Source organism: Loxodonta africana, chromosome 3 (genome assembly GCF_030014295.1).
Source record: "Loxodonta africana isolate mLoxAfr1 chromosome 3, mLoxAfr1.hap2, whole genome shotgun sequence".
Classification (NCBI taxonomy): Eukaryota; Metazoa; Chordata; class Mammalia; order Proboscidea; family Elephantidae; genus Loxodonta; species Loxodonta africana.
Window position 1 is genome coordinate 196,640,547 of NC_087344.1, and position 10,962 is coordinate 196,651,508.

Sequence of the window (10,962 nt, forward strand, 5' to 3'; positions counted from 1 at the left end):
CCGAGCGTCGCCGAGCGGCCGCGACGTGGCGGAGAATGGAAGGGGCTTGGCGAGCCGGGGGTGTGGAGCAGGCGTGCCCCGGGGGCAGGCCGCAGCCGGGAGCTCAGGGCCGGGGGTGGGGGGCCGCGCGCCCTGGAGCGCCCCGCTGCGGGCGGGAGGCCGGAGGAAGCGAGCGGGAGAGCGCCCCCCAGCGGCGGGGCTGAGGAGGGCGGGGCGGGGGCGTGTGGAGAGCGGCGGGGCTCGGCTGGCGCCGGGCGGCGGCTGGTGGTGCTGTGAGGGCCCGGAGCCGCGGACGGGTGAGCCAGGCGTCGAGAAGGGTCTGCGCCCGGCGGCGGGCGGCGGCGGCGGCAGCACGCTGGCGCGAGTTCCGCGCGGCATCTTGGGCTTGTCTGGGCCGTGCGGCGTTGGTGGTATAGTGGTGAGCATAGCTGCCTTCCAAGCAGTTGACCCGGGTTCGATTCCCGGCCAACGCAGTGGGCTGACTTTTTGCCAGAGGCCCAGCCCAGGGCCGTCTTGCCAGGTATGGCTGACGGAGTCGGCACTTGGCTCGGTGTGTATGTGTGGGAGAAGGAAGGAGGCGCCCAGCGTTTTGGGGGTGCTGCGAGCAAGAGAAAAGGGCGCGGAGTGCCAGGGGAGGCCGGGCCGGGCGACTGGAGGCCGGAGCAAGGTCCACGGCTGGGGCCGAGGGGTGCGGAGGCGCTGAGTGCAGGTGGCGCAGGCAGGACGGGTGTCCCGACGCTCCCTGGTGGTCTAGTGGTTAGGATTCGGCGCTCTCACCGCCGCGGCCCGGGTTCGATTCCCGGTCAGGGAAGCCGTTCTTCTTCCTCTCTGCCCACAAACAACTTGCCGCGCACCTCCCTCCACACCTGCCTTTTAGCCAACGCTTGCAGGCCCAGCACACCGCCTGGCCCGCTGCCGCCACCAATGCCATCCGATCCTTTTCGACCCGCTCGCCCACCACAGGCCTACTTGCTCGTCCGCCCTGGCGCTGGCGCTGGCGCTGGCGCTGGCGCTGGCGCAGGCGCTCGCGTTCTCTGGCATCTGTCAGCCCCAAAGCCCACAGGCCAGGACAGCCTCTGGCCGGCAGTGGCCAGGAGCGGAGCCCGCGTCCTCGCTGCTGCCAGCGCGCGCCCTGGCGCGTGCTTGCATTTGGCTCAGCTACCAGGCCAGACTTGGGCTGGGGGAGCCAAGCTTGTGAAGGCCCAGATCCTGAGCAGGGCGACGGCGGCCGGGAGACAGAAGAACGTGAAAGGGGAATCTGAGAATGCCCGGCCAGCTGGGGGGGTCCGGGTGGGGTCGGGGGGGGGATGAGAGTAAGGGGGAGAGAGGAATGTGAGACCGGGGACCGTCGGGGAAATGGACATGCCCAACGGCTGAGGGGCGGTGGCAGCAGGTAGCCTTCCCCGACTCTCTAACACGACGGTATTAGCAAGGCGCCAACAGATCTCAGCGTGGACACAAATTGACCGAGAACACCCCTACTCCCGCCCCCCGGATTGTACGACCCATGCATTTTATCCCACTCCTGCCTTATCGCATATCTATCCCGGTGTCCATCCCCTCTTCCACCCCGAGCGTCCCTCTTGTTAACTCATCGATGATGCCGCGCCTGGTAGATGGCAGACGGCAGTCATCCGCGTCTTGCAAGGCCTGCGGACAGAGAGGGTCTAATATTTGCTTCAAGACTCTTTTTCTTAGAAATCAAGTTTGCACGCAAGGAAACGCACAAGCCTCACGCCAGACAGTCGTTCCTTGGGTATCTTCGTGGTTCTCTTCCCACTCACCTCCCCTTCCCGCTCTCTCTGTCTTTAATTGTGGTGAAAGTATACGTAAGACAGAATATATCATTTTCACCATTTCTGAGTGCAGAATTCAGTGGCTTTAAGGACGTTCGCCGTCTTTTCTAATCGCCACGAATATCCATTTCCACTTTTTTTTTTTTTAGTCATTTCCAAACCAACCCTGTTCCCACATAATGAGGGCCTCCTGTTTCCCCTTCCCGGCTACCCCGGGAAACGTCTATTCTCCTTTGTTGGTCTGGGAAGTTACCTGTTATACAGACGCGACGAAAGTAAAATCATACAACGTTTGTTGTTTTGGGTCTGGTTTACTTGACTCGGCGAATGTCTTCAAGGTTCATGCCTGTTGTGGCATGAGCATAACTTCATCCCTTGGGGTGGCCGTTCACGGGATTTGAAGAAAGAGATGGCTTTTGAAAAGGGCGATGGGGTGGATTCTGACTCCCGGCGACCCCATGTGTCTGAGAGTAGAACTGCACTCCGCGGGCTTTTCAGCGGCTTGGAATGTCAGGGCAGTAGAAGGCCAGGCATGGAAAGGCATAGCCTTGTGAGCAGGAACCCGTGTGATCATAGAGAAGCTTACTGTCACCCCAGGCACTTCCTTCCTGCCCCTGTTTTGTGAGTTGTGGATAGATGACCGCAGTGGAGGAAGCTGGCTGGTTGTTCGGGTGGCACGACACAAAGGACAGGGAAAGGTGAGGGAAACCCAAAAGAGGGGACAGACGTGTCCTGAGTGCTGGCAGGTGGGAGAAGGAGTCCAGATGTCAGAGTGTCCAAGCCGCCCTAGGGCAGGAGGGGGCGCAGCGAGTGCGGCCGCCCAGTCAGGTGCCGGCGCTGCAGAGGCTTGGGGGCTTCGGAGCATTATGCCAGGCCAGTGTGGAGATGAGGGTGGGGACATGGGAGGGGCGGGGGCGACCCTGGGGATGCCGGGGGTGGCCAGCCCGGTGGATGTGCGTCATCAGGGCAAGGCAAGGCGTTCGTGTGATAGAGGTCTGTGGTGGCGGGTCAGGCGGAGGCTGGAAGGACCACTAGATGGCTAGCTGGGTGGCGGGGGTGGGGGGGGAGTGTTGGGAGGGTGGGCTTAGGTCCCACCCAGATCCAAGGGCACGTCATGAGACTGGACCCGGCCAGACAAGGTTGCCCGCGGTGCTGTGCCTGAAGTCAGTCAACCTAAAGAGTGGGAGGTTGATTGGGGGCAAGGGTGCTGTCGAGAGAGAGCCAGCGTGAGACAGGGACCGGGAGACAGAGAGGGAGACAGAGATAGAGACAGAGACGGACGGGCAGAAGAGGGAGCGAGAAACAGACAGACACACAGAGAGACACGCAGAGAGAGATTAGAAGAGAAGGGAAGAGAGAAAAACGTCTGGAAAAGGCCGTGAGGTCTTAGGGCGCGCGACTGGCCCAGAGGCTTAAACGTCCCTTTGTCAGGACACGGGAGTGCGTTAGGTGCGCGTTTGGGGCACCGTGGGGTGCGGTGGGGTGGGACGGGGGACTCAGTGGAGATTGAAAGAGGCCCGAGCAACAGATGCCTCCAGTGACCTTTGGCCAAAAGTTTGGATCGTGGTAAGGGGGAGGCGGGCAAGGAAGGGGCGTGTTTACCACTGTGTTGTGGAGGAGTGGGCTAAAGTGACTGTACTGACATGACTTTCATTTTCTCGTGCGCGATGATGACCAGGACACGGTAGGGGAGCGTAATGCGTTGCTTTTCCGAGTATGGATCCGGCCGTGCGACTTCCTTGGTAATGGTCCAGCAAGGATGGTGTCATTTTGGGAGCGTGGCCAGGAAGGGTGGTGAGATGGGAAGAGGCATGGAGTCCCCGCAGCCAAAGCCCGCGTGTTGCACGGTGGTCCTCCGTGAAGTGAAACGTGTGGCTAAGGTTTCGTCAGGGTGATGAAGAGAAAAGGGTGGCTGCCCGGGAGAAGTGTTGGGGCAGAGCCCACTGGCGGTCGGCGCCGGAGCGCGGTGTGCTTTCGGCCCCAGGGTGTGGGAGAGGCGCAGGGCGCTGGCACACTGGTGGGCTGGCTGCAGGTGGGAGCGGAGCCCCAGGGCTCTGGGAGAGTTGCCCCGAGTGTAGTAGGAGAGCCAGAGCGGAGCAGAGCAGAGCAGAGCAGAGCAGAGCAGAGCAGAGCAGAGCAGAGCAAGCAGAGCAAGCACTGAGCAGGCGGCGGTGTGAATTGGGGCAGAGCGACCAAAAGGGGACAGGGGACTGCATGGGCCGGGAATCGAACCCGGGCCTCCCGCGTGGCAGGCGAGAATTCTACCACTGAACCACCCATGCGCTGCCGGCGTCCGGGCGGCTGGCTCCAGCCTGTGCCCCTGCCCTGTCTTCGCTGGCCCGCCGCTGGGCTCAGGACGCTGCTCACTACCTGGCCGGAGCGTCTGTCTCTCTGCTCCCCTAGAGCTAGGCAGGCGGCGGCGGCCAGCCTGGGGCCGGCGGCCTGGTGCGGGTGGGCGGGACGGGCGGGCAAGGGAAGGGGTCTGGGCGACCGACGTGGAAGAGAGGCAGGTGCCAGGCGTGTCGAGGGTCCTGGACGGAGGCGGAGGGAGAGAGGTAGTCCCTGCCCATCCCGTGGCTGGGAGGAAGCCTAGAGCCCGAAGGAGCCTGGTCGGCCAGCGCCAATCCCAGCCAGGCCAGGTGGCCTGTGGCGCGCAGAGGTGCTCACAGCTGTCCCGGCGGCGACCCCCGGCATGCACCCCCAGGACCCCCTTGGGCGGCCAGTTTTCTGGCCCGTGCTTGGGGGTGTGGGCACAGGAGGTCCGGGAGCAAGGGAGCGGGACGCCTGCATCCTCCTGTGGCGGCTGCCTGCCAGCGGCGGGACGTCGGACAAAGTGGCCACAGCGGTCTGAGCCTGCCTTCCGCCCTCCGTCCTCCGGCCAGCCGCACTCCTTAGGATGCTGTGCTGGAGGGGGTGGGTTGTGGAGCGGGAGCCGGCCCACCCATCGAAAGAGCTCTTCGGCAGCAGAGAGGTCGTTGGCGCGGTGGGTCTGCTCCCAGGCAGCGGCTACCCTCGTGGAACTGGGATGTGGCGCGCCCGAGGTGGACCGGGCCCTGTGCCCGGCTCTGGCTTCTCCTCGCCAGCCGGTGGTGGGGCTGAAAATGCAGCGGCATGGCCGGTGTGGGGAGGCAAGGTCCCCAAACTCAACAAGCGCGGAGACCACGGGCTGAAGAGAGGGCGCAGCGGGTGTTAGTGGGAAGGGGATTCGGGGCGGGAGAGAGGAATGGGCAGGAGGCTGGTGTGGAAAGGGCGGGATGATGGCCAAGGTTTTGGGTGGTGTGGTGCTGCTTGCAGCAGCGCAGGGCAAAAGCGAGTTGCTGCTGTTCAGCGGGCAGAAAGTGGACGACCACCGGGGAGGGCTTTCCACACGGGCCAGATGGAGCCCACAGACACACGCAGGCAAACGGGGCTAAAGACCAGGGGCGGATTAACCAGGAAGGCCGGTGAGCAGCGGCTTGCGTTGAGCCAGGGTCGCGCGCACGGGCGGGCTCCACTGTATTGGCTCCCTACTCTGTGGTGAGCGGTTTCAAGTGGGCTTCACCACATCCTTGCTGCGGTGGGAGAGCGGTGAGATCGTGAGCTGCAGATTGGTGGGAAGCCTAACAATTGGACCCGTGCCTACCTTGCTTGTTGGGTAATCGGGGCCTGACAAAGACAGAGAGAGAGGGAGAGGGAGAGGGAGAGGTGAAAGACAGAGGGAAGAGGGAAAGGGCGAGGGCAGAGAGAGGACAGGGGTAAGAGAGAGGAGGTAGCTGCGATGGGAAGTCGAGAAACCGCGCGGATGCGGGGGCAGGCAGGTAGGAGGGGTGCGTTTCATGGTGGGCAGTTGGGCTGGGGCTGGCCGGAAAGGCAGTTACCAGAGGGGTTCAAGGCGCTGGAGCATCCTAGCTGTCAGGGATGTGCCTGACAAGTTAGGGTGTCGGAGCGGGGTGGGGCCACGGGCTGGAGGCTGGAGAGGCAGAAGGATTGCACGGCCCGAGCGTGGACAGTCGCCCAGTAAAGGGCAGAGACGCGTGTGGTGAAGGCTGGGGACAGTAGGTGGCTGTTGCCAAAAGGTTGTCTTGTCAGGAGTGGGATTCGAACCCACGCCTCCAGGGGAGACTGCGACCTGAACGCAGCGCCTTAGACCGCTCGGCCATCCTGACGGCGGCTGTGGGCGCGTCGCCGCTGGCCCGGCTGCGACGCCGCGCCAACGCCGGTGCCCTGGGCCGGTCGGCGCGCCTCCTGGACGGCCTTGCGGCTGCGCGACCGACGGACGGACGGACGGACGGACGGACGGACGGACGGCGCGCGCGAAGGCTCGGAGCCGAGCGCCACCAAGGCCGGCCGACCCGGCGAGGTGCCCGGCCAACTCCCCCACGCACCGTCCCCCGGGCCCCGCCAGCCGCTGCCCCGGCCTCCGTCCTCACGTCAGCTCTCGCGCCCACCAATGCCTCCTCCTCCTCGCAGACGTTTTCTGCCCGCTCGATCCCCTTTCTTTCTCCCGGCGCTTTCGCCGCCGTGGAGGGAAGCGGCCGCCGCGCACGCGGAGCTTCGGTATCCCCCGGGCCCGGCCCGGGTGCCAGGCTGCGTGGACGGCGAGGATGGAGGTGGGCGGGGCGCGCTCTGTCGCCGAGCATGCAGCGAGCAGGGGGCAGGAAGAGGCGTCGGCGTCGGAGTCGGAGTCGGCGTGGTGTGCAGCGGCGGCGGCGGGAGAGCGTTCTGCACCCCGGACGGCCACCGCCGTCCTCGTTAGTATAGTGGTGAGTATCCCCGCCTGTCACGCGGGAGACCGGGGTTCGATTCCCCGACGGGGAGGCAGACGCCCTTTTTGGCCTCTGCCGCCACGCACCCGGCGCCCGCTCTCAGACCCAGTGGCCGGCGCAATGCCCTGCCCTGCCCTGCCCCGCCCTGCCCTGCCCTCCGCGCTCCACCTGGGCCCTTGGCGTCATCCTCTGCGGGGCACAGCCCACCCTCCGCCCACCTTCCCTTCCAATCCTCCTGGCCAAGGCGCCTGGTCGCCCGCCAGCCACAGCAGCCTTCTCGGGTCCCGGCAGCGCTTGAGGAGCGGCCCGTCCCCAGCGGATGGGTGTCTTCCGCCCCCCGGCTCAGGGTCGCCGACCGCCGCCCAGCGACTCCGGCTCCCAGGTGCCAGGTGGAGAGCGGCCTGTCGGAGATGTGCACCGTCTCGGTGCCGGCTGTGGCCTAGCCGAGCGTCGCCGAGCGGCCGCGACGTGGCGGAGAATGGAAGGGGCTTGGCGAGCCGGGGGTGTGGAGCAGGCGTGCCCCGGGGGCAGGCCGCAGCCGGGAGCTCAGGGCCGGGGGTGGGGGGCCGCGCGCCCTGGAGCGCCCCGCTGCGGGCGGGAGGCCGGAGGAAGCGAGCGGGAGAGCGCCCCCCAGCGGCGGGGCTGAGGAGGGCGGGGCGGGGGCGTGTGGAGAGCGGCGGGGCTCGGCTGGCGCCGGGCGGCGGCTGGTGGTGCTGTGAGGGCCCGGAGCCGCGGACGGGTGAGCCAGGCGTCGAGAAGGGTCTGCGCCCGGCGGCGGGCGGCGGCGGCGGCAGCACGCTGGTGCGAGTTCCGCGCGGCATCTTGGGCTTGTCTGGGCCGTGCGGCGTTGGTGGTATAGTGGTGAGCATAGCTGCCTTCCAAGCAGTTGACCCGGGTTCGATTCCCGGCCAACGCAGTGGGCTGACTTTTTGCCAGAGGCCCAGCCCAGGGCCGTCTTGCCAGGTATGGCTGACGGAGTCGGCACTTGGCTCGGTGTGTATGTGTGGGAGAAGGAAGGAGGCGCCCAGCGTTTTGGGGGTGCTGCGAGCAAGAGAAAAGGGCGCGGAGTGCCAGGGGAGGCCGGGCCGGGCGACTGGAGGCCGGAGCAAGGTCCACGGCTGGGGCCGAGGGGTGCGGAGGCGCTGAGTGCAGGTGGCGCAGGCAGGACGGGTGTCCCGACGCTCCCTGGTGGTCTAGTGGTTAGGATTCGGCGCTCTCACCGCCGCGGCCCGGGTTCGATTCCCGGTCAGGGAAGCCGTTCTTCTTCCTCTCTGCCCACAAACAACTTGCCGCGCACCTCCCTCCACACCTGCCTTTTAGCCAACGCTTGCAGGCCCAGCACACCGCCTGGCCCGCTGCCGCCACCAATGCCATCCGATCCTTTTCGACCCGCTCGCCCACCACAGGCCTACTTGCTCGTCCGCCCTGGCGCTGGCGCTGGCGCTGGCGCTGGCGCTGGCGCTGGCGCTGGCGCAGGCGCTCGCGTTCTCTGGCATCTGTCAGCCCCAAAGCCCACAGGCCAGGACAGCCTCTGGCCGGCGGTGGCCAGGAGCGGAGCCCGCGTCCTCGCTGCTGCCAGCGCGCGCCCTGGCGCGTGCTTGCATTTGGCTCAGCTACCAGGCCAGACCTGGGCTGGGGGAGCCAAGCTTGTGAAGGCCCAGACCCTGAGCAGGGCGACGGCGGCCGGGAGACAGAAGAACGTGAAAGGGGAATCTGGGAATGCCCGGCCAGCTGGGGGGGTCCGGGTGGGGTCGGAGGGGGGGGGGGATGAGAGTAAGGGGGAGAGAGGAATGTGAGACCGGGGGCCGTCGGGGAAATGGACATGCCCAACGGCTGAGGGGCGGTGGCAGCAGGTAGCCTTCCCCGACTCTCTAACACGACGGTATTAGCAAGGCGCCAACAGATCTCAGCGTGGACACAAATTGACCGAGAACACCCCTACTCCCGCCCCCCGGATTGTACGACCCATGCATTTTATCCCACTCCTGCCTTATCGCATATCTATCCCGGTGTCCATCCCCTCTTCCACCCCGAGCGTCCCTCTCGTTAACTCATCGATGATGCCGCGCCTGGTAGATGGCAGACGGCAGTCATCCGCGTCTTGCAAGGCCTGAGGACAGAGAGGGTCTAATATTTGCTTCAAGACTCTTTTTCTTAGAAATCAAGTTTGCACGCAAGGAAACGCACAAGCCTCACGCCAGACAGTCGTTCCTTGGGTATCTTCGTGGTTCTCTTCCCACTCACCTCCCCTTCCCGCTCTCTCTGTCTTTAATTGTGGTGAAAGTATACGTAAGACAGAATATATCATTTTCACCATTTCTGAGTGCAGAATTCAGTGGCTTTAAGGACGTTCGCCGTCTTTTCTAACCGCCACGAATATCCATTTCCACTTTTTTTTTTTTTTTTAGTCATTCCCAAACCAACCCTGTTCCCACATAATGAGGGCCTCCTGTTTCCCCTTCCCGGCTACCCCGGGAAACGTCTATTCTCCTTTGTTGGTCTGGGAAGTTACCTGTTATACAGACGCGACGAAAGTAAAATCATACAACGTTTGTTGTTTTGGGTCTGGTTTACTTGACTCGGCGAATGTCTTCAAGGTTCATGCCTGTTGTGGCATGAGCATAACTTCATCCCTTGGGGTGGCCGTTCACGGGATTTGAAGAAAGAGATGGCTTTTGAAAAGGGCGATGGGGTGGATTCTGACTCCCGGCGACCCCATGTGTCTGAGAGTAGAACTGCACTCCGCGGGCTTTTCAGCGGCTTGGAATGTCAGGGCAGTAGAAGGCCAGGCATGGAAAGGCATAGCCTTGTGAGCAGGAACCCGTGTGATCATAGAGAAGCTTACTGTCACCCCAGGCACTTCCTTCCTGCCCCTGTTTTGTGAGTTGTGGATAGATGACCGCAGTGGAGGAAGCTGGCTGGTTGTTCGGGTGGCACGACACAAAGGACAGGGAAAGGTGAGGGAAACCCAAAAGAGGGGACAGACGTGTCCTGAGTGCTGGCAGGTGGGAGAAGGAGTCCAGATGTCAGAGTGTCCAAGCCGCCCTAGGGCAGGAGGGGGCGCAGCGAGTGCGGCCGCCCAGTCAGGTGCCGGCGCTGCAGAGGCTTGGGGGCTTCGGAGCATTATGCCAGGCCAGTGTGGAGATGAGGGTGGGGACATGGGAGGGGCGGGGGCGACCCTGGGGATGCCGGGGGTGGCCAGCCCGGTGGATGTGCGTCATCAGGGCAAGGCAAGGCGTTCGTGTGATAGAGGTCTGTGGTGGCGGGTCAGGCGGAGGCTGGAAGGACCACTAGATGGCTAGCTGGGTGGCGGGGGTGGGGGGGGAGTGTTGGGAGGGTGGGCTTAGGTCCCACCCAGATCCAAGGGCACGTCATGAGACTGGACCCGGCCAGACAAGGTTGCCCGCGGTGCTGTGCCTGAAGTCAGTCAACCTAAAGAGTGGGAGGTTGATTGGGGGCAAGGGTGCTGTCGAGAGAGAGCCAGCGTGAGACAGGGACCGGGAGACAGAGAGGGAGACAGAGATAGAGACAGAGACGGACGGGCAGAAGAGGGAGCGAGAAACAGACAGACACACAGAGAGACACGCAGAGAGAGATTAGAAGAGAAGGGAAGAGAGAAAAACGTCTGGAAAAGGCCGTGAGGTCTTAGGGCGCGCGACTGGCCCAGAGGCTTAAACGTCCCTTTGTCAGGACACGGGAGTGCGTTAGGTGCGCGTTTGGGGCACCGTGGGGTGCGGTGGGGTGGGACGGGGGACTCAGTGGAGATTGAAAGAGGCCCGAGCAACAGATGCCTCCAGTGACCTTTGGCCAAAAGTTTGGATCGTGGTAAGGGGGAGGCGGGCAAGGAAGGGGCGTGTTTACCACTGTGTTGTGGAGGAGTGGGCTAAAGTGACTGTACTGACATGACTTTCATTTTCTCGTGCGCGATGATGACCAGGACACGGTAGGGGAGCGTAATGCGTTGCTTTTCCGAGTATGGATCCGGCCGTGCGACTTCCTTGGTAATGGTCCAGCAAGGATGGTGTCATTTTGGGAGCGTGGCCAGGAAGGGTGGTGAGATGGGAAGAGGCATGGAGTCCCCGCAGCCAAAGCCCGCGTGTTGCACGGTGGTCCTCCGTGAAGTGAAACGTGTGGCTAAGGTTTCGTCAGGGTGATGAAGAGAAAAGGGTGGCTGCCCGGGAGAAGTGTTGGGGCAGAGCCCACTGGCGGTCGGCGCCGGAGCGCGGTGTGCTTTCGGCCCCAGGGTGTGGGAGAGGCGCAGGGCGCTGGCACACTGGTGGGCTGGCTGCAGGTGGGAGCGGAGCCCCAGGGCTCTGGGAGAGTTGCCCCGAGTGTAGTAGGAGAGCCAGAGCGGAGCAGAGCAGAGCAGAGCAGAGCAAGCAGAGCAAGCACTGAGCAGGCGGCGGTGTGAATTGGGGCAG

General features: G+C 64.1%; 7 non-coding genes across 7 annotated transcripts; 5 read left to right on the top strand and 2 right to left on the bottom strand.

The window, feature by feature from the left end:
* The first annotated feature begins 401 nt into the window (after positions 1 to 401).
* Positions 402 to 473, top strand: TRNAG-UCC (transfer RNA glycine (anticodon UCC)). The gene has a single exon. It is a non-coding gene; the product is annotated as a tRNA-Gly (tRNA).
* A 266-nt stretch (positions 474 to 739) lies between these two features.
* Positions 740 to 811, top strand: TRNAE-CUC (transfer RNA glutamic acid (anticodon CUC)). The gene has a single exon. It is a non-coding gene; the product is annotated as a tRNA-Glu (tRNA).
* Positions 812 to 4,007: 3,196 nt separating this feature from the next.
* On the bottom strand, positions 4,008 to 4,078 carry TRNAG-GCC (transfer RNA glycine (anticodon GCC)). The gene has a single exon. It is a non-coding gene; the product is annotated as a tRNA-Gly (tRNA).
* A 1,780-nt stretch (positions 4,079 to 5,858) lies between these two features.
* TRNAL-CAG (transfer RNA leucine (anticodon CAG)) lies at positions 5,859 to 5,941 on the bottom strand. The gene has a single exon. It is a non-coding gene; the product is annotated as a tRNA-Leu (tRNA).
* Positions 5,942 to 6,521: 580 nt separating this feature from the next.
* TRNAD-GUC (transfer RNA aspartic acid (anticodon GUC)) lies at positions 6,522 to 6,593 on the top strand. The gene has a single exon. It is a non-coding gene; the product is annotated as a tRNA-Asp (tRNA).
* A 792-nt stretch (positions 6,594 to 7,385) lies between these two features.
* Positions 7,386 to 7,457, top strand: TRNAG-UCC (transfer RNA glycine (anticodon UCC)). The gene has a single exon. It is a non-coding gene; the product is annotated as a tRNA-Gly (tRNA).
* A 266-nt stretch (positions 7,458 to 7,723) lies between these two features.
* TRNAE-CUC (transfer RNA glutamic acid (anticodon CUC)) lies at positions 7,724 to 7,795 on the top strand. Its single transcript has one exon. It is a non-coding gene; the product is annotated as a tRNA-Glu (tRNA).
* The last annotated feature ends 3,167 nt before the right edge of the window (positions 7,796 to 10,962 follow it).